The sequence below is a fragment of the Hemiscyllium ocellatum genome, chromosome 10 (genome assembly GCF_020745735.1).
Source record: "Hemiscyllium ocellatum isolate sHemOce1 chromosome 10, sHemOce1.pat.X.cur, whole genome shotgun sequence".
In the NCBI taxonomy this organism is placed as follows: domain Eukaryota; kingdom Metazoa; phylum Chordata; class Chondrichthyes; order Orectolobiformes; family Hemiscylliidae; genus Hemiscyllium; species Hemiscyllium ocellatum.
Window position 1 is genome coordinate 64,899,139 of NC_083410.1, and position 23,571 is coordinate 64,922,709.

At 49.6% G+C, this 23,571-nt stretch overlaps 2 protein-coding genes across 6 annotated transcripts in view; one reads left to right on the top strand and one right to left on the bottom strand.

Annotated features, from left to right (window-relative positions):
• Positions 1-23,571, bottom strand: part of usp34 (ubiquitin specific peptidase 34) — a 472,579-nt gene that overhangs the window by 266,172 nt on the left and 182,836 nt on the right. The gene's annotated exons all lie outside the window — the stretch shown is intronic.
• Positions 1-23,571, top strand: part of LOC132819259 (octapeptide-repeat protein T2-like) — a gene marked incomplete at its 3' end in the record, with an annotated part of 53,955 nt that overhangs the window by 15,168 nt on the left and 15,216 nt on the right. The window lies entirely within an intron of this gene.

Below are 23,571 nucleotides of genomic sequence, written 5' to 3' on the forward strand. Positions count from 1 at the left end.
AAAACGAAAGCGAGAGAAAGAAAACGAGAGCGAGAGAGAGAGAAAACGAGAGAGAGACAGAAAACAGGAGCGAGAAAACAAGAGTGCAAGAGAACGAGAACGACAGAGAAAATGAGAGCAAGATACGAGAGCGAGAGAACGAAAACGAGAGCGAGAGAAAACGAGAGCGAGAGAAAACGAGAGAGAGAGAAAACGAGAGCGAGAGAGAGAACGAGAGCGAGAGAGAAAACGAGAGCGAGAACGAGAGCACGAGAGCGAGAGAGAAAACGAGAGCGAGAACGAGAGAGCACGAGAGCGAGAGAACGATAACGAAAGCGAGATAAAACGAGAGCGAGAGAGAAAACGAGAGCGAGAGAGAAAACGAGAGCGAGAGAGAAAACGAGAGCGAGAACGAGAGAGCACGAGAGCGAGAGAGAACGATAACGAGAGAGAAAACGAGAGCGTGAGAAAACGAGAGCGAGAGAACGAGAGAGAGAAAACGAAAGCGAGAGAAAGAAAATGAGAGCAAGAGAAAGAAAACGAGAGCGAGAGAGAGAGAAAACAGGAGCGAGACAGAAAACAGGAGCGAGAAAACAAGAGTGCAAGAGAACGAGAACGACAGAGAAAATGAGAGCAAGATACGAGAGCGAGAGAAAGAGAACGACAGAGAAAATGAGAGCAAGATACAACGAGAGCGAGAGAACGAAAACGAGAGCGAGAGAAAACGAGAGCGAGAGAAAAAGAGAGCGAGAGAAAACGAGAGCGAGAGAAAACGAGAGCGAGAGAAAACGAGAGCGAGAGAAAACGAGAGCGAGAGAAAACGAGAGCGAGAGAAAACGAGAGCGAGAGAAACGAGAGCGAGAGAGAAAACGAGAGCGAGAGAGAAAACGAGAGCGAGAGAGAAAACGAGAGCGAGATAAAACGAGAGCGAGATAAAACGAGAGCGAGAACGAGAGAGAGAAAACGAGAGCGCGAGAGAGAAAACGAGAGCGAGAGAAAACGAGAGCGAGAGAGAAAACGAGAGCGAGAGAGAAAACGAGAGCGAGATAAAACGAGAGCGAGAGAAAACGAGAGCGAGAGCGCGAGAGAGAAAACGAGAGCGCGAGAGAGAAAACGAGAGCGAGAGAAAACGAGAGCGAGAGAGAAAACGTGAGCGAGAGAGAAAACGAGAGCGAGAGAGAAAACGAGAGCGAGAGAGAAAACGAGAGCGAGAACGAGAGAGCACGAGAGCGAGAGAGCACGATAACGAGAGAGAAAACGAGAGCGAGAGAGAAAACGAGAGCGAGAACGAGAGAGCACGAGAGCGAGAGAGAACGATAACGAGAGAGAAAACGAGAGCGAGAGAGAAAACGAGAGCGAGAGAGAACGATAAAGAGAGAGAAAACGAGAGCGAGAGAGAAAACGAGAGCGAGAACGAGAGAGCACGAGAGCGAGAGAAAACGATAACGAGAGAGAAAACGAGAGCGAGAGAGAAAACGAGAGCGAGAGAGAAAACGAGAGCGAGAGAGAAAACGAGAGCGAGAGAGAAAACGAGAGCGAGAACGAGAGAGCACGAGAGCGAGAGAAAACGATAACGAGAGAGAAAACGAGAGCGAGAGAGAAAACGAGAGCGAGAGAGAAAACGAGAGCGAGAGAGAAAACGAGAGCGAGAGAGAAAACGAGAGCGAGAGAGAAAACGAGAGCGAGATAAAACGAGAGCGAGAGCGCGAGAGAGAAAACGAGAGCGAGAGAGAGAAAACGAGAGCGAGAGAGAGAAAACGAGAGCGAGAACGAGAGAGCACGAGAGCGAGAGAGAACGATAACGAGAGAGAAAACGAGAGCGAGAGAAAACGAGAGCGAGAGAGAAAACGAGAGCGAGAGAGAAAACGAGAGCGAGAGAGAAAACGAGAGCGAGAGAGAGAAAACGAGAGCGAGAACGAGAGAGCACGAGAGCGAGAGAGAACGATAACGAGAGAGAAAACGAGAGCGAGTGAAAACGAGAGCGAGAGAGAAAACGAGAGCGAGAGAGAAAACGAGAGCGAGAACGAGAGAGCACGAGAGCGAGAGAGAACGATAACGAGAGAGAAAACGAGAGCGTGAGAGAAAACGAGAGCGAGAGAGAAAACGAGAGCGAGAGAGAAAACGAGAGCGAGATAAAACGAGAGCGAGATAAAACGAGAGCGAGAGAAAACGAGAGCGAGAACGAGAGAGAGAAAACGAGAGCGCGAGAGAGAAAACGAGAGCGAGAGAGAAAACGAGAGCGAGAGAGAAAACAAGAGCGAGAGAGAAAACAAGAGCGAGAGAGAAAACGAGAGCGAGAACGAGAACGAGAGAGCACGAGAGCGAGAGAGAACGATAACGAGAGAGAAAACGAGAGCGAGATAAAACGAGAGCGAGAAAACGAGAGCGCGAGAGAGAAAACGAGAGCGAGAGCGAGAAAACGAGAGCGAGCGAAAGAAAACGAGAGCGAGCGAAAGAAAACGAGAGCGAGCGAAAGAAAACGAGAGCGAGAGAGAGAAAACTAGAGCGAGAGAGAGAAAACGAGAGCGAGAGAGAGAGAAAACGAGAGCGAGAGAGAAAACGAGAGCGAGAGCGAACGAGAAAACGAGAGAGAGAGAAAACGAGAGCGAGAGAGAGAAAACGAGAGCGAGAGAGAAAACAGGAGCGAGAGAGAACGAGAACGAGAGAGAAAACGAGAGCGTGAGAAAACGAGAGCGAGAGAACGAGAGAGAGAAAACGAAAGCGAGAGAAAGAAAACGAGAGCAAGAGAAAGAAAACGAGAGCGAGAGAGAGAACACAGGAGCGAGACAGAAAACAGGAGCGAGAAAACAAGAGTGCAAGAGAACGAGAACGACAGAGAAAATGAGAGCAAGATACGAGAGCGAGAGAACGAAAACGAGAGCGAGAGAAAACGAGAGCGAGAGAAAACGAGAGCGAGAGAAAACGAGAGCGAGAGAAAACGAGAGCGAGAGAAAACGAGAGCGAGAGAGAAAACGAGAGCGAGAACGAGAGCACGAGAGCGAGAGAGAAAACGAGAGCGAGAGAGAAAACGAGAGCGAGATAAAACGAGAGCGAGAGCGCGAGAGAGAAAACGAGAGCGAGAGAGAGAAAACGAGAGCGAGAGAGAGAAAACGAGAGCGAGAACGAGAGAGCACGAGAGCGAGAGAGAACGATAACGAGAGAGAAAACGAGAGCGAGTGAAAACGAGAGCGAGACAGAAAACGAGAGCGAGAGAGAAAACGAGAGCGAGAGAGAAAACGAGAGCGAGAGAGAAAACGAGAGCGAGAACGAGAGAGCACGAGAGCGAGAGAGAACGATAACGAGAGAGAAAACGAGAGCGAGAGAGAAAACGAGAGCGAGAGAGAAAACGAGAGCGAGATAAAACGAGAGCGAGATAAAACGAGAGCGAGATAAAACGAGAGCGAGATAAAACGAGAGCGAGAACGAGAGAGAGAAAACGAGAGCGCGAGAGAGAAAACGAGAGCGAGAGAGAAAACGAGAGCGAGAACGAGAGAGCACGAGAGCGAGAGAAAACGATAACGAGAGAGAAAACGAGAGCGAGAGAAAACGAGAGCGAGAGAAAACGAGAGCGAGAGAAAACCAGAGCGAGAGAAAACGAGAGCGAGAGAAAACGAGAGCGAGAAAACGAGACCGAGCGAAAGAAAACGAGAGCGAGAGAGAGAAAACGAGAGCGAGAGAGAGAGAAAACGAGAAAACGAGAGCGAGAGCAAACGAGAGCGAGAGCAAACGAGAGCGAGAGAGAAAACGAGAGCGAGAACGAGAGAGCACGAGAGCGAGAGAGAACGATAACGAGAGAGAAAACGAGAGCGAGAGAAAACGAGAGCGAGAGAAAACGAGAGCGAGAGAAAACGAGAGCGAGAGAAAACGAGAGCGAGAGAAAACGAGAGCGCGAGAGAGAAAACGAGACCAAGCGAAAGAAAACGAGAGCGAGCGAAAGAAAACGAGAGCGAGCGAGAGAAAACGAGAGCGAGCGAGAGAAAACGAGAGCGAGAGAGAGAAAACGAGAGCGAGAGAGAGAAAACGAGAGCGAGAGAGAAAACAGGAGCGAGAGAGAACGAGAAAGAAAACGAGAGCGTCAGAAAACGAGAGCGAGAGAACGAGAGAGAGAAAACGAAAGCGAGAGAAAGAAAACGAGAGCAAGAGAAAGAAAACGAGAGCGAGAGAGAGAGAAAACAGAGCGAGACAGAAAACAGGAGCGAGAAAACAAGAGTGCAAGAGAACGAGAACGACAGAGAAAATGAGAGCAAGATACGAGAGCGAGAGAACGAAAACGAGAGCGAGAGAAAACGAGAGCGAGAGAAAACGAGAGCGAGAGAAAACGAGAGCGAGAGAGAAAACGAGAGCGAGAACGAGAGAGCACGAGAGCGAGAACGAGAGAGCACGAGAGCGAGAACGAGAGAGCACGAGAGCGAGAGAGAAAACGAGAGCGAGAACGAGAGAGCACGAGAGCGAGAGAGAACGATAACGAAAGCGAGATAAAACGAGAGCGAGAGAGAAAACACGAGAGCGAGAGAGAAAACACGAGAGCGAGAGAGAAAACGAGAGCGAGAGAGAAAACGAGAGCGAGAGAACGAGAACGAGAGCGAGAGAACGAGACCGAAAGAGAAAACGAGAGCGAGAGTGAGAAAACGAGAGCGAGAGAGAGAAAACGAGAGCGAGAGAGAGAAAACGAGAGCGAGAGAGAGAAAACGAGAGCGAGAGAGAGAAAACGAGAGCGAGAGAGAAAACGAGAGCGAGAGAGAAAACACGAGAGCGAGAGAGAAAACACGAGAGCGAGAGAGAAAACACGAGAGCGAGAGAGGAAACACGAGAGCGAGAGAGAAACACGAGAGCGAGAGAGGAAACACGAGAGCGAGAGAGAAAACACGAGAGCGAGAGAGGAAACACGAGAGCGAGAGAGGAAACACGAGAGCGAGAGAGAAAACGAGAGCGAGAGAGAAAACGAGAGCGAGAGAAAACGAGAGCGAGAGAGAAAACGAGAGCGAGAACGAGAGAGCACGAGAGCGAGAGAGAACGATAACGAAAGCGAGATAAAACGAGAGCGAGAGAGAGAGAAAACGAGAGCGAGAGAGAAAACGAGAGCGAGAGAACGAGAACGAGAGCGAGAGAACGAGACCGAAAGAGAAAACGAGAGCGAGAGTGAGAAAACGAGAGCGAGAGAGAGAAAACGAGAGCGAGAGAGAGAAAACGAGAGCGAGAGAGAAAACGAGAGCGAGAGAGAAAACGAGAGCGAGAGAGAAAACGAGAGCGAGAACGAGAGAGCACGAGAGCGAGAGAAAACGAGAGCGAGAGAGAAAACGAGAGCGAGAGAGAAAACGAGAGCGAGAACGAGAGAGCACGAGAGCGAGAGAGAACGATAACGCGAGAGAAAACGAGAGCGAGAGAAAACGAGAGCGAGAGAAAACGAGAGCGAGAGAAAACGAGAGCGAGAGAAAACGAGAGCGAGAGAAAACGAGAGCGAGAGAGAGAAAACGAGAGCGAGAGCGAGAAAACGAGACCGAGCGAAAGAAAACGAGAGCGAGCGAAAGAAAACGAGAGCGAGAGAGAGAAAACTAGAGCGAGAGAGAGAGAAAACGAGAGCGAGAGCAAACGAGAGCGAGAGCAAACGAGAGCGAGAGCAAACGAGAGCGAGAGAGAAAACGAGAGCGAGCACGAGAGCGAGAGAGAACGATAACGAGAGAGAAAACGAGAGCGAGAGAAAACGAGAGCGAGAGAAAACGAGAGCGAGATAAAGCGCGAGAGAGAAAACGAGACCAAGCGAAAGAAAACGAGAGCGAGCGAAAGAAAACGAGAGCGAGAGAGAGAAAACGAGAGCGAGAGAGAGAAAACGAGAGCGAGAGAGAGAAAACGAGAGCGAGAGAGAGAAAACGAGAGCGAGAGAGAAAACAGGAGCGAGAGAGAACGAGAACGAGAGAGAAAACGAGAGCGTCAGAAAACGAGAGCGAGAGAACGAGAGAGAGAAAACGAAAGCGAGAGAAAGAAAACGAGAGCAAGAGAAAGAAAACGAGAGCGAGAGAGAGAGAAAACAGGAGCGAGACAGAAAACAGGAGCGAGAAAACAAGAGTGCAAGAGAACGAGAACGACAGAGAAAATGAGAGCAAGATACGAGAGCGAGAGAACGAAAACGAGAGCGAGAGCGAGAAAACGAGACCGAGCGAAAGAAAACGAGAGCGAGCGAAAGAAAACGAGAGCGAGAGAGAGAAAACGAGAGCGAGAGAGAGAAAACGAGAAAACGAGAGCGAGAGCAAACGAGAGCGAGAGCAAACGAGAGCGAGAGAGAAAACGAGAGCGAGCACGAGAGCGAGAGAGAACGATAACGAGAGAGAAAACGAGAGCGAGAGAAAACGAGAGCGAGAGAAAACGAGAGCGAGATAAAGCGCGAGAGAGAAAACGAGAGCGCGAGAGAGAAAACGAGAGCGAGCGAAAGAAAACGAGAGCGAGCGAAAGAAAACGAGAGCGAGCGAAAGAAAACGAGAGCGAGCGAAAGAAAACGAGAGCGAGAGAGAGAAAACGAGAGCGAGAGAGAGAAAACGAGAGCGAGAGAGAAAACGAGAGCGAGAGAAAACGAGAGCGAGAGAAAACGAGAGCGAGAGAAAACGAGAGCGAGAGAAAACGAGAGCGAGAGAGAAAACGAGAGCGAGATAAAACGAGAGCGAGAACGAGAGAGAGAAAACGAGAGCGCGAGAGAGAAAACGAGAGCGAGAGAAAACGAGAGCGAGAGAGAAAACGAGAGCGAGAGAGAGAAAACGAGAGCGAGAGAGAGAAAACGAGAGCGAGAACGAGAGAGCACGAGAGCGAGAACGAGAGAGCACGAGAGCGAGAGAGAACGATAACGAGAGAGAAAACGAGAGCGAGAGAAAACGAGAGCGAGAGAGAAAACGAGAGCGAGAACGAGAGAGCACGAGAGCGAGAGAGAACGATAACGAGAGAGAAAACGAGAGCGAGAGAGAAAACGAGAGCGAGAGAAAACAAGAGCGAGAGAGAAAACGAGAGCGAGATAAAACGAGAGCGAGATAAAACGAGAGCGAGATAAAACGAGAGCGAGAACGAGAGAGAGAAAACGAGAGCGCGAGAGAGAAAACGAGAGCGAGAGAGAAAACAAGAGCGAGAGAGAAAACAAGAGCGAGAACGAGAGAGCACGAGAGCGAGAGAGAACGATAACGAGAGAGAAAACGAGAGCGCGAGAGAGAAAACGAGAGCGAGAGCGAGAAAACGAGAGCGAGCGAAAGAAAACGAGAGCGAGCGAAAGAAAACGAGAGCGAGAGAGAGAAAACGAGAGCGAGAGAGAGAAAACGAGAGCGAGAGAGAGAAAACGAGAGCGAGAGAGAGAGAAAACGAGAGCGAGAGAGAGAAAACGAGAGCGAGAGCGAACGAGAAAACGAGAGAGAGAGAAAACGAGAGCGAGAGAGAGAAAACGAGAGCGAGAGAGAAAACAGGAGCGAGAGAGAACGAGAACAAGAGAGAAAACGAGAGCGTGAGAAAACGAGAGCGAGAGAAAACGAAAGCGAGAGAAAGAAAACGAGAGCGAGAGAGAGAGAAAACAGGAGCGAGACAGAAAACAGGAGCGAGAAAACAAGAGTGCAAGAGAACGAGAACGACAGAGAAAATGAGAGCAAGATACGAGAGCGAGAGAACGAAAACGAGAGCGAGAGAAAACGAGAGCGAGAGAAAACGAGAGCGAGAGAAAACGAGAGCGAGAGAGAGAACGAGAGCGAGAGAGAAAACGAGAGCGAGAACGAGAGCACGAGAGCGAGAGAGAAAACGAGAGCGAGAACGAGAGCACGAGAGCGAGAGAACGATAACGAAAGCGAGATAAAACGAGAGCGAGAGAGAAAACGAGAGCGAGAGAGAAAACGAGAGCGAGAGAGAAAACGAGAGCGAGAACGAGAGAGCACGAGAGCGAGAGAGAACGATAACGAGAGAGAAAACGAGAGCGTGAGAAAACGAGAGCGAGAGAACGAGAGAGAGAAAACGAAAGCGAGAGAAAGAAAATGAGAGCAAGAGAAAGAAAACGAGAGCGAGAGAGAGAGAAAACAGGAGCGAGACAGAAAACAGGAGCGAGAAAACAAGAGTGCAAGAGAACGAGAACGACAGAGAAAATGAGAGCAAGATACGAGTGCGAGAGAACGAGAACGACAGAGAAAATGAGAGCAAGATACAACGAGAGCGAGAGAACGAAAACGAGAGCGAGAGAAAACGAGAGCGAGAGAAAACGAGAGCGAGAGAAAACGAGAGCGAGAGAAAACGAGAGCGAGAGAAAACGAGAGCGAGAGAAAACGAGAGCGAGAGAAAACGAGAGCGAGAGAAAACGAGAGCGAGAGAAAACGAGAGCGAGAGAGAAAACGAGAGCGAGAGAGAAAACGAGAGCGAGATAAAACGAGAGCGAGATAAAACGAGAGCGAGAACGAGAGAGAGAAAACGAGAGCGCGAGAGAGAAAACGAGAGCGAGAGAAAACGAGAGCGAGAGAGAAAACGAGAGCGAGAGAGAAAACGAGAGCGAGATAAAACGAGAGCGAGATAAAACGAGAGCGAGAACGAGAGAGAGAAAACGAGAGCGCGAGAGAGAAAACGAGAGCGAGAGAAAACGAGAGCGAGAGAGAAAACGAGAGCGAGAGAGAAAACGAGAGCGAGAGAGAAAACGAGAGCGAGAGAGAAAACGAGAGCGAGAGAGAAAACGAGAGCGAGAACGAGAGAGCACGAGAGCGAGAGAGCACGATAACGAGAGAGAAAAACGAGAGCGAGAGAGAAAACGAGAGCGAGAACGAGAGAGCACGAGAGCGAGAGAGAACGATAACGAGAGAGAAAACGAGAGCGAGAGAGAAAACGAGAGCGAGAGAGAAAACGAGAGCGAGAGAGAACGATAACGAGAGAGAAAACGAGAGCGAGAGAGAAAACGAGAGCGAGAACGAGAGAGCACGAGAGCGAGAGAAAACGATAACGAGAGAGAAAACGAGAGCGAGAGAGAAAACGAGAGCGAGAGAGAAAACGAGAGCGAGAGAGAAAACGAGAGCGAGAGAGAAAACGAGAGCGAGAACGAGAGAGCACGAGAGCGAGAGAAAACGATAACGAGAGAGAAAACGAGAGCGAGAGAGAAAACGAGAGCGAGAGAGAAAACGAGAGCGAGAGAGAAAACGAGAGCGAGAGAGAAAACGAGAGCGAGAGAGAAAACGAGAGCGAGATAAAACGAGAGCGAGAGCGCGAGAGAGAAAACGAGAGCGAGAGAGAGAAAACGAGAGCGAGAGAGAGAAAACGAGAGCGAGAACGAGAGAGCACGAGAGCGAGAGAGAACGATAACGAGAGAGAAAACGAGAGCGAGTGAAAACGAGAGCGAGAGAGAAAACGAGAGCGAGAGAGAAAACGAGAGCGAGAGAGAAAACGAGAGCGAGAGAGAGAAAACGAGAGCGAGAACGAGAGAGCACGAGAGCGAGAGAGAACGATAACGAGAGAGAAAACGAGAGCGAGTGAAAACGAGAGCGAGAGAGAAAACGAGAGCGAGAGAGAAAACGAGAGCGAGAACGAGAGAGCACGAGAGCGAGAGAGAACGATAACGAGAGAGAAAACGAGAGCGAGAGAGAAAACGAGAGCGAGAGAGAAAACGAGAGCGAGAGAGAAAACGAGAGCGAGATAAAACGAGAGCGAGATAAAACGAGAGCGAGAGAAAACGAGAGCGAGAACGAGAGAGAGAAAACGAGAGCGCGAGAGAGAAAACGAGAGCGAGAGAGAAAACGAGAGCGAGAGAGAAAACAAGAGCGAGAGAGAAAACAAGAGCGAGAGAGAAAACGAGAGCGAGAACGAGAACGAGAGAGCACGAGAGCGAGAGAGAACGATAACGAGAGAGAAAACGAGAGCGAGATAAAACGAGAGCGAGAAAACGAGAGCGCGAGAGAGAAAACGAGAGCGAGAGCGAGAAAACGAGAGCGAGCGAAAGAAAACGAGAGCGAGCGAAAGAAAACGAGAGCGAGAGAGAGAAAACTAGAGCGAGAGAGAGAAAACGAGAGCGAGAGAGAGAGAAAACGAGAGCGAGAGAGAAAACGAGAGCGAGAGCGAACGAGAAAACGAGAGAGAGAGAAAACGAGAGCGAGAGAGAGAAAACGAGAGCGAGAGAGAAAACAGGAGCGAGAGAGAACGAGAACGAGAGAGAAAACGAGAGCGTGAGAAAACGAGAGCGAGAGAACGAGAGAGAGAAAACGAAAGCGAGAAAACGAAAGCGAGAGAAAGAAAACGAGAGCAAGAGAAAGAAAACGAGAGCGAGAGAGAGAACACAGGAGCGAGACAGAAAACAGGAGCGAGAAAACAAGAGTGCAAGAGAACGAGAACGACAGAGAAAATGAGAGCAAGATACGAGAGCGAGAGAACGAAAACGAGAGCGAGAGAAAACGAGAGCGAGAGAAAACGAGAGCGAGAGAAAACGAGAGCGAGAGAAAACGAGAGCGAGAGAAAACGAGAGCGAGAGAAAACGAGAGCGAGAGAGAAAACGAGAGCGAGAACGAGAGCACGAGAGCGAGAGAGAAAACGAGAGCGAGAGAGAAAACGAGAGCGAGATAAAACGAGAGCGAGAGCGCGAGAGAGAAAACGAGAGCGAGAGAGAGAAAACGAGAGCGAGAGAGAGAAAACGAGAGCGAGAACGAGAGAGCACGAGAGCGAGAGAGAACGATAACGAGAGAGAAAACGAGAGCGAGTGAAAACGAGAGCGAGACAGAAAACGAGAGCGAGAGAGAAAACGAGAGCGAGAGAGAAAACGAGAGCGAGAGAGAAAACGAGAGCGAGAGAGAAAACGAGAGCGAGAACGAGAGAGCACGAGAGCGAGAGAGAACGATAACGAGAGAGAAAACGAGAGCGAGAGAGAAAACGAGAGCGAGAGAGAAAACGAGAGCGAGATAAAACGAGAGCGAGATAAAACGAGAGCGAGATAAAACGAGAGCGAGATAAAACGAGAGCGAGAACGAGAGAGAGAAAACGAGAGCGCGAGAGAGAAAACGAGAGCGAGAGAGAAAACGAGAGCGAGAACGAGAGAGCACGAGAGCGAGAGAAAACGATAACGAGAGAGAAAACGAGAGCGAGAGAAAACGAGAGCGAGAGAAAACGTGAGCGAGAGAAAACGAGAGCGAGAGAAAACGAGAGCGAGAGAAAACGAGAGCGAGAGAAAACGAGAGCGAGAAAACGAGACCGAGCGAAAGAAAACGAGAGCGAGAGAGAGAAAACGAGAGCGAGAGAGAGAGAAAACGAGAAAACGAGAGCGAGAGCAAACGAGAGCGAGAGCAAACGAGAGCGAGAGAGAAAACGAGAGCGAGAACGAGAGAGCACGAGAGCGAGAGAGAACGATAACGAGAGAGAAAACGAGAGCGAGAGAAAACGAGAGCGAGAGAAAACGAGAGCGAGAGAAAACGAGAGCGAGAGAAAACGAGAGCGAGAGAAAACGAGAGCGAGAGAAAACGAGAGCGCGAGAGAGAAAACGAGACCAAGCGAAAGAAAACGAGAGCGAGCGAAAGAAAACGAGAGCGAGCGAGAGAAAACGAGAGCGAGCGAGAGAAAACGAGAGCGAGAGAGAGAAAACGAGAGCGAGAGAGAGAAAACGAGAGCGAGAGAGAAAACAGGAGCGAGAGAGAACGAGAAAGAAAACGAGAGCGTCAGAAAACGAGAGCGAGAGAACGAGAGAGAGAAAACGAAAGCGAGAGAAAGAAAACGAGAGCAAGAGAAAGAAAACGAGAGCGAGAGAGAGAGAAAACAGGAGCGAGACAGAAAACAGGAGCGAGAAAACAAGAGTGCAAGAGAACGAGAACGACAGAGAAAATGAGAGCAAGATACGAGAGCGAGAGAACGAAAACGAGAGCGAGAGAAAACGAGAGCGAGAGAAAACGAGAGCGAGAGAAAACGAGAGCGAGAGAGAAAACGAGAGCGAGAACGAGAGAGCACGAGAGCGAGAACGAGAGAGCACGAGAGCGAGAACGAGAGAGCACGAGAGCGAGAGAGAAAACGAGAGCGAGAACGAGAGAGCACGAGAGCGAGAGAGAACGATAACGAGAGAGAAAACGAGAGCGAGAGAAAACGAGAGCGAGAGAGAAAACGAGAGCGAGAAAACGAGAGCGAGAGAGAAAACGAGAGCAAGAGAGAAAACGAGAGCGAGAGAGAAAACAAGAGCGAGAGAGAAAACAAGAGCGAGAACGAGAGAGCACGAGAGTGAGAGAACGATAACGAAAGCGAGATAAAACGAGAGCGAGAGAGAAAACACGAGAGCGAGAGAGAAAACACGAGAGCGAGAGAGAAAACGAGAGCGAGAGAGAAAACGAGAGCGAGAGAACGAGAACGAGAGCGAGAGAACGAGACCGAAAGAGAAAACGAGAGCGAGAGTGAGAAAACGAGAGCGAGAGAGAGAAAACGAGAGCGAGAGAGAGAAAACGAGAGCGAGAGAGAGAAAACGAGAGCGAGAGAGAAAACGAGAGCGAGAGAGAAAACGAGAGCGAGAGAGAAAACACGAGAGCGAGAGAGAAAACACGAGAGCGAGAGAGAAAACACGAGAGCGAGAGAGGAAACACGAGAGCGAGAGAGGAAACACGAGAGCGAGAGAGAAACACGAGAGCGAGAGAGGAAACACGAGAGCGAGAGAGGAAACACGAGAGCGAGAGAGAAAACGAGAGCGAGAGAGAAAACGAGAGCGAGAGAAAACGAGAGCGAGAGAAAACGAGAGCGAGAGAGAAAACGAGAGCGAGAACGAGAGAGCACGAGAGCGAGAGAGAACGATAACGAAAGCGAGATAAAACGAGAGCGAGAGAGAGAGAAAACGAGAGCGAGAGAGAAAACGAGAGCGAGAGAACGAGAACGAGAGCGAGAGAACGAGACCGAAAGAGAAAACGAGAGCGAGAGTGAGAAAACGAGAGCGAGAGAGAGAAAACGAGAGCGAGAGAGAGAAAACGAGAGCGAGAGAGAAAACGAGAGCGAGAGAGAAAACGAGAGCGAGAGAGAAAACGAGAGCGAGAACGAGAGAGCACGAGAGCGAGAGAAAACGAGAGCGAGAGAGAAAACGAGAGCGAGAGAGAAAACGAGAGCGAGAACGAGAGAGCACGAGAGCGAGAGAGAACGATAACGCGAGAGGAAACGAGAGCGAGAGAAAACGAGAGCGAGAGAAAACGAGAGCGAGAGAAAACGAGAGCGAGAGAAAACGAGAGCGAGAGAGAGAAAACGAGAGCGAGAGCGAGAAAACGAGACCGAGCGAAAGAAAACGAGAGCGAGCGAAAGAAAACGAGAGCGAGAGAGAGAAAACTAGAGCGAGAGAGAGAGAAAACGAGAGCGAGAGCAAACGAGAGCGAGAGCAAACGAGAGCGAGAGCAAACGAGAGCGAGAGAGAAAACGAGAGCGAGCACGAGAGCGAGAGAGAACGATAACGAGAGAGAAAACGAGAGCGAGAGAAAACGAGAGCGAGAGAAAACGAGAGCGAGATAAAGCGCGAGAGAGAAAACGAGACCAAGCGAAAGAAAACGAGAGCGAGCGAAAGAAAACGAGAGCGAGAGAGAGAAAACGAGAGCGAGAGAGAGAAAACGAGAGCGAGAGAGAGAAAACGAGAGCGAGAGAGAGAAAACGAGAGCGAGAGAGAAAACAGGAGCGAGAGAGAACGAGAACGAGAGAGAAAACGAGAGCGTCAGAAAACGAGAGCGAGAGAACGAGAGAGAGAAAACGAAAGCGAGAGAAAGAAAACGAGAGCAAGAGAAAGAAAACGAGAGCGAGAGAGAGAGAAAACAGGAGCGAGACAGAAAACAGGAGCGAGAAAACAAGAGTGCAAGAGAACGAGAACGACAGAGAAAATGAGAGCAAGATACGAGAGCGAGAGAACGAAAACGAGAGCGAGAGCGAGAAAACGAGACCGAGCGAAAGAAAACGAGAGCGAGCGAAAGAAAACGAGAGCGAGAGAGAGAAAACTAGAGCGAGAGAGAGAAAACGAGAAAACGAGAGCGAGAGCAAACGAGAGCGAGAGCAAACGAGAGCGAGAGAGAAAACGAGAGCGAGCACGAGAGCGAGAGAGAACGATAACGAGAGAGAAAACGAGAGCGAGAGAAAACGAGAGCGAGAGAAAACGAGAGCGAGATAAAGCGCGAGAGAGAAAACGAGAGCGCGAGCGAAAGAAAACGAGAGCGAGCGAAAGAAAACGAGAGCGAGCGAAAGAAAACGAGAGCGAGCGAAAGAAAACGAGAGCGAGAGAGAGAAAACGAGAGCGAGAGAGAGAAAACGAGAACGAGAGAGCACGAGAGCGAGAGAACGATAACGAGGGCGAGAGAGAAAACACGAGAGCGAGAGAGAAAACACGAGGGCGAGAGAGAAAACACGAGAGCGAGAGAGAAAACACGAGAGCGAGAGAGAAAACACGAGAGCGAGAGAGAACGAGAACGACAGAGAAAACGAGAGCGAGATAAAACGAGAGCGAGATAAAACGAGAGCGAGATAAAACGAGAGCGAGATAAAACGAGAGCGAGATAAAACGAGAGCGAGATAAAACGAGAGCGAGATAAAACGAGAGCGAGATAAAACGAGAGCGAGATAAAACGAGAGCGAGATAAAACGAGAGCGAGATAAAACGAGAGCGAGATAAAACGAGAGCGAGATAAAACGAGAGCGAGATAAAACGAGAGCGAGATAAAACGAGAGCGAGATAAAACGAGAGCGAGATAAAACGAGAGCGAGATAAAACGAGAGCGAGATAAAACGAGAGCGAGATAAAACGAGAGCGAGAACGAGAGAGAGAAAACGAGAGCGCGAGAGAGAAAACGAGAGCGAGAAAACGAGAGCGAGAGAAAACGAGAGCGAGATAAAACGAGTGCGAGATAAAACGAGTGCGAGATAAAACGAGAGCGAGATAAAACGAGAGCGAGATAAAACGAGAGCGAGAAAACGAGAGCGAGAGAGAGAAAACGAGAGCGAGAGCGAGAAAACGAGACCAAGCGAAAGAAAACGAGAGCGAGCGAAAGAAAACGAGAGCGAGAGAGAGAGAAAACTAGAGCGAGAGAGAGAGAAAACTAGAGCGAGATCGAACGAGAAAACGAGAGAGAGAGAAAACGAGAGCGAGAGAGAGAAAACGAGAGCGAGAGAAAGAAAACGAGAGCGAGAGAGAAAACAGGAGCGAGAGAGAACGAGAACGAGAGAGAAAACGAGAGCGTGAGAAAACGAGAGCGAGAGAACGAGAGAGAGAAAACGAAAGCGAGAGAAAGAAAACGAGAGCAAGAGAAAGAAAACGAGAGCGAGAGAGAGAGAAAACAGGAGCGAGACAGAAAACAGGAGCGAGAAAACAAGAGTGCAAGAGAACATGAACGACAGAGAAAATGAGAGCAAGATACGAGAGCGAGAGAAAGAAAACGAGAGCGAGAGAAAACGAGAGCGAGAGAAAACGAGAGCGAGAGAAAACGAGAGCGAGAGAAAACGAGAGCGAGAGAAAACGAGAGCGAGAGAAAACGAGAGCGAGAGAGAAAATGAGAGCGAGAACGAGAGAGCACGAGAGCGAGAGAGAAAACGAGAGCGAGAACGAGAGAGCACGAGAGCGAGAGAGAAAACGAGAGCACGAGAACGAGAGAGCACGAGAGCGAGATAAAACGAGAGCGAGAGAAAACGAGAGCGAGAGAAAACGAGAGCGAGAGCGAGAAAACGAGAGCGAGCGAAAGAAAACGAGAGGGAGCGAAAGAAAACGAGAGGGAGCGAAAGAAAACGAGAGGGAGCGAAAGAAAACGAGAGCGAGAGAGAGAAAACGAGAGCGAGAGAGAGAAAACGAGAGCGAGAGAGAGAGAAAACGAGAGCGAGAGCAAACGAGAAAACGAGAGAGAGAGAAAACGAGAGTGAAAGATAGAAAACGAGAGCGAGAGAGAGAAAACGAGAACGAGAGAGAAAACGAGAGCGTGAGAAAACGAGAGCGAGAGAACGAGAGAAAACGAAAGCGAGAGAAAGAAAACTAGAGCAAGAGAAAGAAAACGAGAGCGAGAGAGAGAGAAAACAGGAGCGAGAGAGAAAACAGGAGCGAGAAAACAAGAGTGCGAGAGAACGAGAACGACAGAGAAAACGAGAGCAAGATACGAGAGCGAGAGAACGAAAACGAGAGCGAGAGAAAACGAGAGCGAGAGAAAACGAAAGCGAGAGAAAACGAAAGCGAGATAAAACGAGAGCGAGAGAGAAAACACGAGAGCGAGAGAGAAAACACGAGAGCGAGAGAGAAAACACGAGAGCGAGAGGAAACGAGAGCGAGAGAGAAAACGAGAGCGAGAGCGAGAACGAGAGAGCACGAGAGCGAGAGAGAACGATAACGAAAGCGAGATAAAACGAGAGCGAGAGAGAGAGAAAACGAGAGCGAGAGAGAGAAAACGAGAACGAGAGAGCACGAGAGCGAGAGAACGATAACGAGGGCGAGAGAGAAAACACGAGAGCGAGAGAGAAAACACGAGAGCGAGAGAGAAAACACGAGAGCGAGAGAGAACGAGAACGACAGAGAAAACGAGAGCGAGATAAAACGAGAGCGAGATAAAACGAGAGCGAGATAAAACGAGAGCGAGATAAAACGAGAGCGAGATAAAACGAGAGCGAGATAAAACGAGAGCGAGATAAAACGAGAGCGAGATAAAACGAGAGCGAGATAAAACGAGAGCGAGATAAAACGAGAGCGAGATAAAACGAGAGCGAGATAAAACGAGAGCGAGATAAAACGAGAGCGAGATAAAACGAGAGCGAGATAAAACGAGAGCGAGATAAAACGAGAGCGAGATAAAACGAGAGCGAGATAAAACGAGAGCGAGATAAAACGAGAGCGAGATAAAACGAGAGCGAGAACGAGAGAGAGAAAACGAGAGCGCGAGAGAAAACGAGAGAGAGAAAACGAGAGCGAGAGAAAACGAGAGCGAGATAAAACGAGTGCGAGATAAAACGAGTGCGAGATAAAACGAGAGCGAGATAAAACGAGAGCGAGATAAAACGAGAGCGAGAAAACGAGAGCGAGAGAGAGAAAACGAGAGCGAGAGCGAGAAAACGAGACCAAGCGAAAGAAAACGAGAGCGAGCGAAAGAAAACGAGAGCGAGAGAGAGAGAAAACTAGAGCGAGAGAGAGAGAAAACTAGAGCGAGATCGAACGAGAAAACGAGAGAGAGAGAAAACGAGAGCGAGAGAGAGAAAACGAGAGCGAGAGAAAGAAAACGAGAGCGAGAGAGAAAACAGGAGCGAGAGAGAACGAGAACGAGAGAGAAAACGAGAGCGTGAGAAAACGAGAGCGAGAGAACGAGAGAGAGAAAACGAAAGCGAGAGAAAGAAAACGAGAGCAAGAGAAGAAAACGAGAGCGAGAGAGAGAGAAAACAGGAGCGAGACAGAAAACAGGAGCGAGAAAACAAGAGTGCAAGAGAACATGAACGACAGAGAAAATGAGAGCAAGATACGAGAGCGAGAGAAAGAAAACGAGAGCGAGAGAAAACGAGAGCGAGAGAAAACGAGAGCGAGAGAAAACGAGAGCGAGAGAAAACGAGAGCGAGAGAAAACGAGAGCGAGAGAAAACGAGAGCGAGAGAAAACGAGAGCGAGAGAAAACGAGAGCGAGAGAAAACGAGAGCGAGAGAAAACGAGAGCGAGAGAGAAAATGAGAGCGAGAACGAGAGAGCACGAGAGCGAGAGAGAAAACGAGAGCGAGAACGAGAGAGCACGAGAGCGAGAGAGAAAACGAGAGCACGAGAACGAGAGAGCACGAGAGCGAGATAAAACGAGAGCGAGAGAAAACGAGAGCGAGAGAAAACGAGAGCGAGAGCGAGAAAACGAGAGCGAGCGAAAGAAAACGAGAGGGAGCGAAAGAAAACGAGAGGGAGCGAAAGAAAACGAGAGGGAGCGAAAGAAAACGAGAGCGAGAGAGAGAAAACGAGAGCGAGAGAGAGAAAACGAGAGCGAGAGAGAGAGAAAACGAGAGCGAGAGCAAACGAGAAAACGAGAGAGAGAGAAAACGAGAGTGAAAGATAGAAAACGAGAGCGAGAGAGAGAAAACGAGAACGAGAGAGAAAACGAGAGCGTGAGAAAACGAGAGCGAGAGAACGAGAGAAAACGAAAGCGAGAGAAAGAAAACTAGAGCAAGAGAAAGAAAACGAGAGCGAGAGAGAGAGAAAACAGGAGCGAGAGAGAAAACAGGAGCGAGAAAACAAGAGTGCGAGAGAACGAGAACGACAGAGAAAACGAGAGCAAGATACGAGAGCGAGAGAACGAAAACGAGAGCGAGAGAAAACGAGAGCGAGAGAAAACGAAAGCGAGAGAAAACGAAAGCGAGATAAAACGAGAGCGAGAGAGAAAACACGAGAGCGAGAGAGAAAACACGAGAGCGAGAGAGAAAACACGAGAGCGAGAGGAAACGAGAGCGAGAGAGAAAACGAGAGCGAGAGCGAGAACGAGAGAGCACGAGAGCGAGAGAGAACGATAACGAAAGCGAGATAAAACGAGAGCGAGAGAGAGAGAAAACGAGAGCGAGAGAGAAAACGAGAGCGAGAGAACGAGAACGAGAGCGAGAGAACGAGACCGAAAGAGAAAACGAGAGTGAGAGTGAGAAAACGAGAGCGAGAGAGAGAAAACAGGAGCGAGAGAGAAAACAGGAGCGAGAGAGAAAACAGGAGCGAGAGAACAAAAACGAGAGCGAGAGAGAAAACGAGAGCGAGAACGAGAGAGCACGAGAGCGAGAGAGAAAACGAGAGCGAGAGAGAAAACGAGAGCGAGAGAAAACGAGAGCGAGAGCAAACAAGAGCGAGAGAGAAAACGAGAGCGAGAACGAGAGAGCACGAGAGCGAGAGAGAACGATAACGAGAGAGAAAACGAGAGCGTGAGAGAAAACGAGAGCGAGAGAGAAAACGAGAGCGAGAGAGAAAACGAGAGCGAGAGAGAAAACGAGAGCGAGATAAAACGAGAGCGAGATAAAACGAGAGCGAGATAAAACGAGAGCGAGAACGAGAGAGAGAAAACGAGAGCGCGAGAGAGAAAACGAGAGCGAGAGAGAAAACGAGAGCGAGAGAGAAAACGAGAGCGAGAGAGAAAACGAGAGCGAGAGAGAAAACAAGAGCGAGAGAGAAAACAAGAGCGAGAGAGAAAACGAGAGCGAGAACGAGAACGAGAGAGCACGAGAGCGAGAGAGAACGATAACGAGAGAGAAAACGAGAGCGAGATAAAACGAGAGCGAGAAAACGAGAGCGCGAGAGAGAAAACGAGAGCGAGAGCGAGAAAACGAGAGCGAGCGAAAGAAAACGAGAGCGAGCGAAAGAAAACGAGAGCGAGAGAGAGAAAACTAGAGCGAGAGAGAGAAAACGAGAGCGAGAGAGAGAGAAAACGAGAGCGAGAGAGAAAACGAGAGCGAGAGCGAACGAGAAAACGAGAGAGAGAGAAAACGAGAGCGAGAGAGAGAAAACGAGAGCGAGAGAGAAAACAGGAGCGAGAGAGAACGAGAACGAGAGAGAAAACGAGAGCGTGAGAAAACGAGAGCGAGAGAACGAGAGAGAGAAAACGAAAGCGAGAAAACGAAAGCGAGAGAAAGAAAACGAGAGCAAGAGAAAGAAAACGAGAGCGAGAGAGAGAACACAGGAGCGAGACAGAAAACAGGAGCGAGAAAACAAGAGTGCAAGAGAACGAGAACGACAGAGAAAATGAGAGCAAGATACGAGAGCGAGAGAACGAAAACGAGAGCGAGAGAACGAAAACGAGAGCGAGAGAAAACGAGAGCGAGAGAAAACGAGAGCGAGAGAAAACGAGAGCGAGAGAAAACGAGAGCGAGAGAAAACGAGAGCGAGAGAAAACGAGAGCGAGAGAAAACGAGAGCGAGAGAAAACGAGAGCGAGAGAAAACGAGAGCGAGAGAGAAAACGAGAGCGAGAGAGAAAACGAGAGCGAGAGAAAACGAGAGCGAGAGAAAACGAAAGCGAGAGAAAACGAAAGCGAGATAAAACGAGAGCGAGAGAGAAAACACGAGAGCGAGAGAGAAAACACGAGAGCGAGAGAGAAAACACGAGAGCGAGAGGAAACGAGAGCGAGAGAGAAAACGAGAGCGAGAGCGAGAACGAGAGAGCACGAGAGCGAGAGAGAACGATAACGAAAGCGAGATAAAACGAGAGCGAGAGAGAGAGAAAACGAGAGCGAGAGAGAAAACGAGAGCGAGAGAACGAGAACGAGAGCGAGAGAACGAGACCGAAAGAGAAAACGAGAGTGAGAGTGAGAAAACGAGAGCGAGAGAGAGAAAACAGGAGCGAGAGAGAAAACAGGAGCGAGAGAGAAAACAGGAGCGAGAGAACAAAAACGAGAGCGAGAGAGAAAACGAGAGCGAGAACGAGAGAGCACGAGAGCGAGAGAGAAAACGAGAGCGAGAGAGAAAACGAGAGCGAGAGAAAACGAGAGCGAGAGAGAAAACGAGAGCGAGAGAGAAAACGAGAGCGAGATAAAACGAGAGCGAGATAAAACGAGAGCGAGATAAAACGAGAGCGAGAGAGAAAACGAGAGCGAGAACGAGAGAGCACGAGAGCGAGAGAGAACGATAACGAGAGAGAAAACGAGAGCGAGAGAGAAAACGAGAGCGAGAGAGAAAACGAGAGCGAGAGAGAACGATAACGAGAGAGAAAACGAGAGCGAGAGAGAAAACGAGAGCGAGAACGAGAGAGCACGAGAGCGAGAGAAAACGATAACGAGAGAGAAAACGAGAGCGAGATAAAACGAGAGCGAGATAAAACGAGAGCGAGATAAAACGAGAGCGAGATAAAACGAGAGCGAGATAAAACGAGAGCGAGAACGAGAGAGAGAAAACGAGAGCGCGAGAGAGAAAACGAGAGCGAGAGAGAAAACGAGAGCGAGAGAAAACGAGAGCGAGAGCAAACAAGAGCGAGAGCAAACAAGAGCGAGAGAGAAAACGAGAGCGAGAACGAGAGAGCACGAGAGCGAGAGAAAACGAGAGCGAGAGAGAAAACGAGAGCGAGAGAGAAAACGAGAGCGAGAGAAAACGAGAGCGAGAGCAAACAAGAGCGAGAGAGAAAACGAGAGCGAGAACGAGAGAGCACGAGAGTGAGAGAACGATAACGAAAGCGAGATAAAACGAGAGCGAGAGAGAAAACACGAGAGCGAGAGAGGAAACACGAGAGCGAGAGAGAAAACGAGAGCGAGAGAGAAAACGAGAGCGAGAGAGAAAACGAGAGCGAGAGAGAAAACGAGAGCGAGAACGAGAGAGCACGAGAGCGAGAACGAGAGAGCACGAGAGCGAGAGAGAACGATAACGAGAGAGAAAACGAGAGCGAGAGAAAACGAGAGCGAGAGAAAACGAGAGCGAGAGAAAACGAGAGCGAGAGAAAACGAGAGCGAGAGCGAGAAAACGAGAGCGAGAGCGAGAAAACGAGACCGAGCGAAAGAAAACGAGAGCGAGAGAGAGAAAACTAGAGCGAGAGAGAGAGAAAACGAGCAAACGAGAGCGAGAGCGAGAGCAAACGAGAGCGAGAGCAAACGAGAGCGAGAGCAAACGAGAGCGAGAGCAAACGAGAGCGAGAGCAAACGAGAGCGAGAACGAGAGAGCACGAGAGCGAGAGAGAACGATAACGAGAGAGAAAACGAGAGCGAGAGAAAACGAGAGCGAGAGAGAGAAAACGAGAGCGAGAGCGAGAAAACGAGACCGAGCGAAAGAAAACGAGAGCGAGAGAGAGAAAACTAGAGCGAGAGAGAGAGAAAACGAGAAAACGAGAGCGAGAGAAAACGAGAGCGAGAGAAAACGTGAGCGAGAGAAAACGTGAGCGAGAGAAAACGAGAGCGAGAGAAAACGAGAGCGAGAAAACGAGACCGAGCGAAAGAAAACGAGAGCGAGAGAGAGAAAACGAGAGCGAGAGAGAGAGAAAACGAGAAAACGAGAGCGAGAGCAAACGAGAGCGAGAGCAAACGAGAGCGAGAGAGAAAACGAGAGCGAGAACGAGAGAGCACGAGAGCGAGAGAGAACGATAACGAGAGAGAAAACGAGAGCGAGAGAAAACGAGAGCGAGAGAAAACGAGAGCGAGAGAAAACGAGAGCGAGAGAAAACGAGAGCGCGAGAGAGAAAACGAGACCAAGCGAAAGAAAACGAGAGCGAGCGAGAGAAAACGAGAGCGAGAGAGAGAAAACGAGAGCGAGAGCGAGAAAACGAGACCGAGCGAAAGAAAACGAGAGCGAGAGAGAGAAAACTAGAGCGAGAGAGAGAGAAAACGAGCAAACGAGAGCGAGAGCGAGAGCAAACGAGAGCGAGAGCAAACGAGAGCGAGAGCAAACGAGAGCGAGAACGAGAGAGCACGAGAGCGAGAGAGAACGATAACGAGAGAGAAAACGAGAGCGAGAGAAAACGAGAGCGAGAGAGAGAAAACGAGAGCGAGAGCGAGAAAACGAGACCGAGCGAAAGAAAACGAGAGCGAGAGAGAGAAAACTAGAGCGAGAGAGAGAGAAAACGAGAAAACGAGAGCGAGAGAAAACGAGAGCGAGAGAAAACGAGAGCGAGAGAAAACGAGAGCGAGAGAAAACGAGAGCGAGAGAAAACGAGAGCGAGAAAACGAGACCGAGCGAAAGAAAACGAGAGCGAGAGAGAGAAAACGAGAGCGAGAGAGAGAGAAAACGAGAAAACGAGAGCGAGAGCAAACGAGAGCGAGAGCAAACGAGAGCGAGAGAGAAAACGAGAGCGAGAACGAGAGAGCACGAGAGCGAGAGAGAACGATAACGAGAGAGAAAACGAGAGCGAGAGAAAACGAGAGCGAGAGAAAACGAGAGCGAGAGAAAACGAGAGCGAGAGAAAACGAGAGCGCGAGAGAGAAAACGAGACCAAGCGAAAGAAAACGAGAGCGAGCGAAAGAAAACGAGAGCGAGCGAGAGAAAACGAGAGCGAGAGAGAGAAAACGAGAGCGAGAGAGAGAAAACGAGAGCGAGAGAGAGAAAACGAGAGCGAGAGAGAAAACAGGAGCGAGAGAGAACGAGAAAGAAAACGAGAGCGTCAGAAAACGAGAGCGAGAGAACGAGAGAGAGAAAACGAAAGCGAGAGAAAGAAAACGAGAGCAAGAGAAAGAAAACGAGAGCGAGAGAGAGAGAAAACAGGAGCGAGACAGAAAACAGGAGCGAGAAAACAAGAGTGCAAGAGAACGAGAACGACAGAGAAAATGAGAGCAAGATACGAGAGCGAGAGAACGAAAACGAGAGCGAGAGAAAACGAGAGCGAGAGAAAACGAGAGCGAGAGAGAAAACGAGAGCGAGAGAGAAAACAAGAGCGAGAGAGAAAACGAGAGCGAGAACGAGAGAGCACGAGAGCGAGAGAGAAAACGAGAGCGAGAACGAGAGAGCACGAGAGCGAGAGAGAAAACGAGAGCGAGAACGAGAGAGCACGAGAGCGAGAGAGAAAACGAGAGCGAGAACGAGAGAGCACGAGAGCGAGAGAACGATAACGAAAGCGAGATAAAACGAGAGCGAGAGAACGAAAACACGAGAGCGAGAGAGAAAACGAGAGCGAGAGAGAAAACACGAGAGCGAGAGAGAACGAGAACGACAGAGAAAACGAGAGCGAGATAAAACGAGAGCGAGAACGAGAGAGAGAAAACGAGAGCGCGAGAGAGAGAACGAGAGCGAGAGAGAAAACACGAGAGC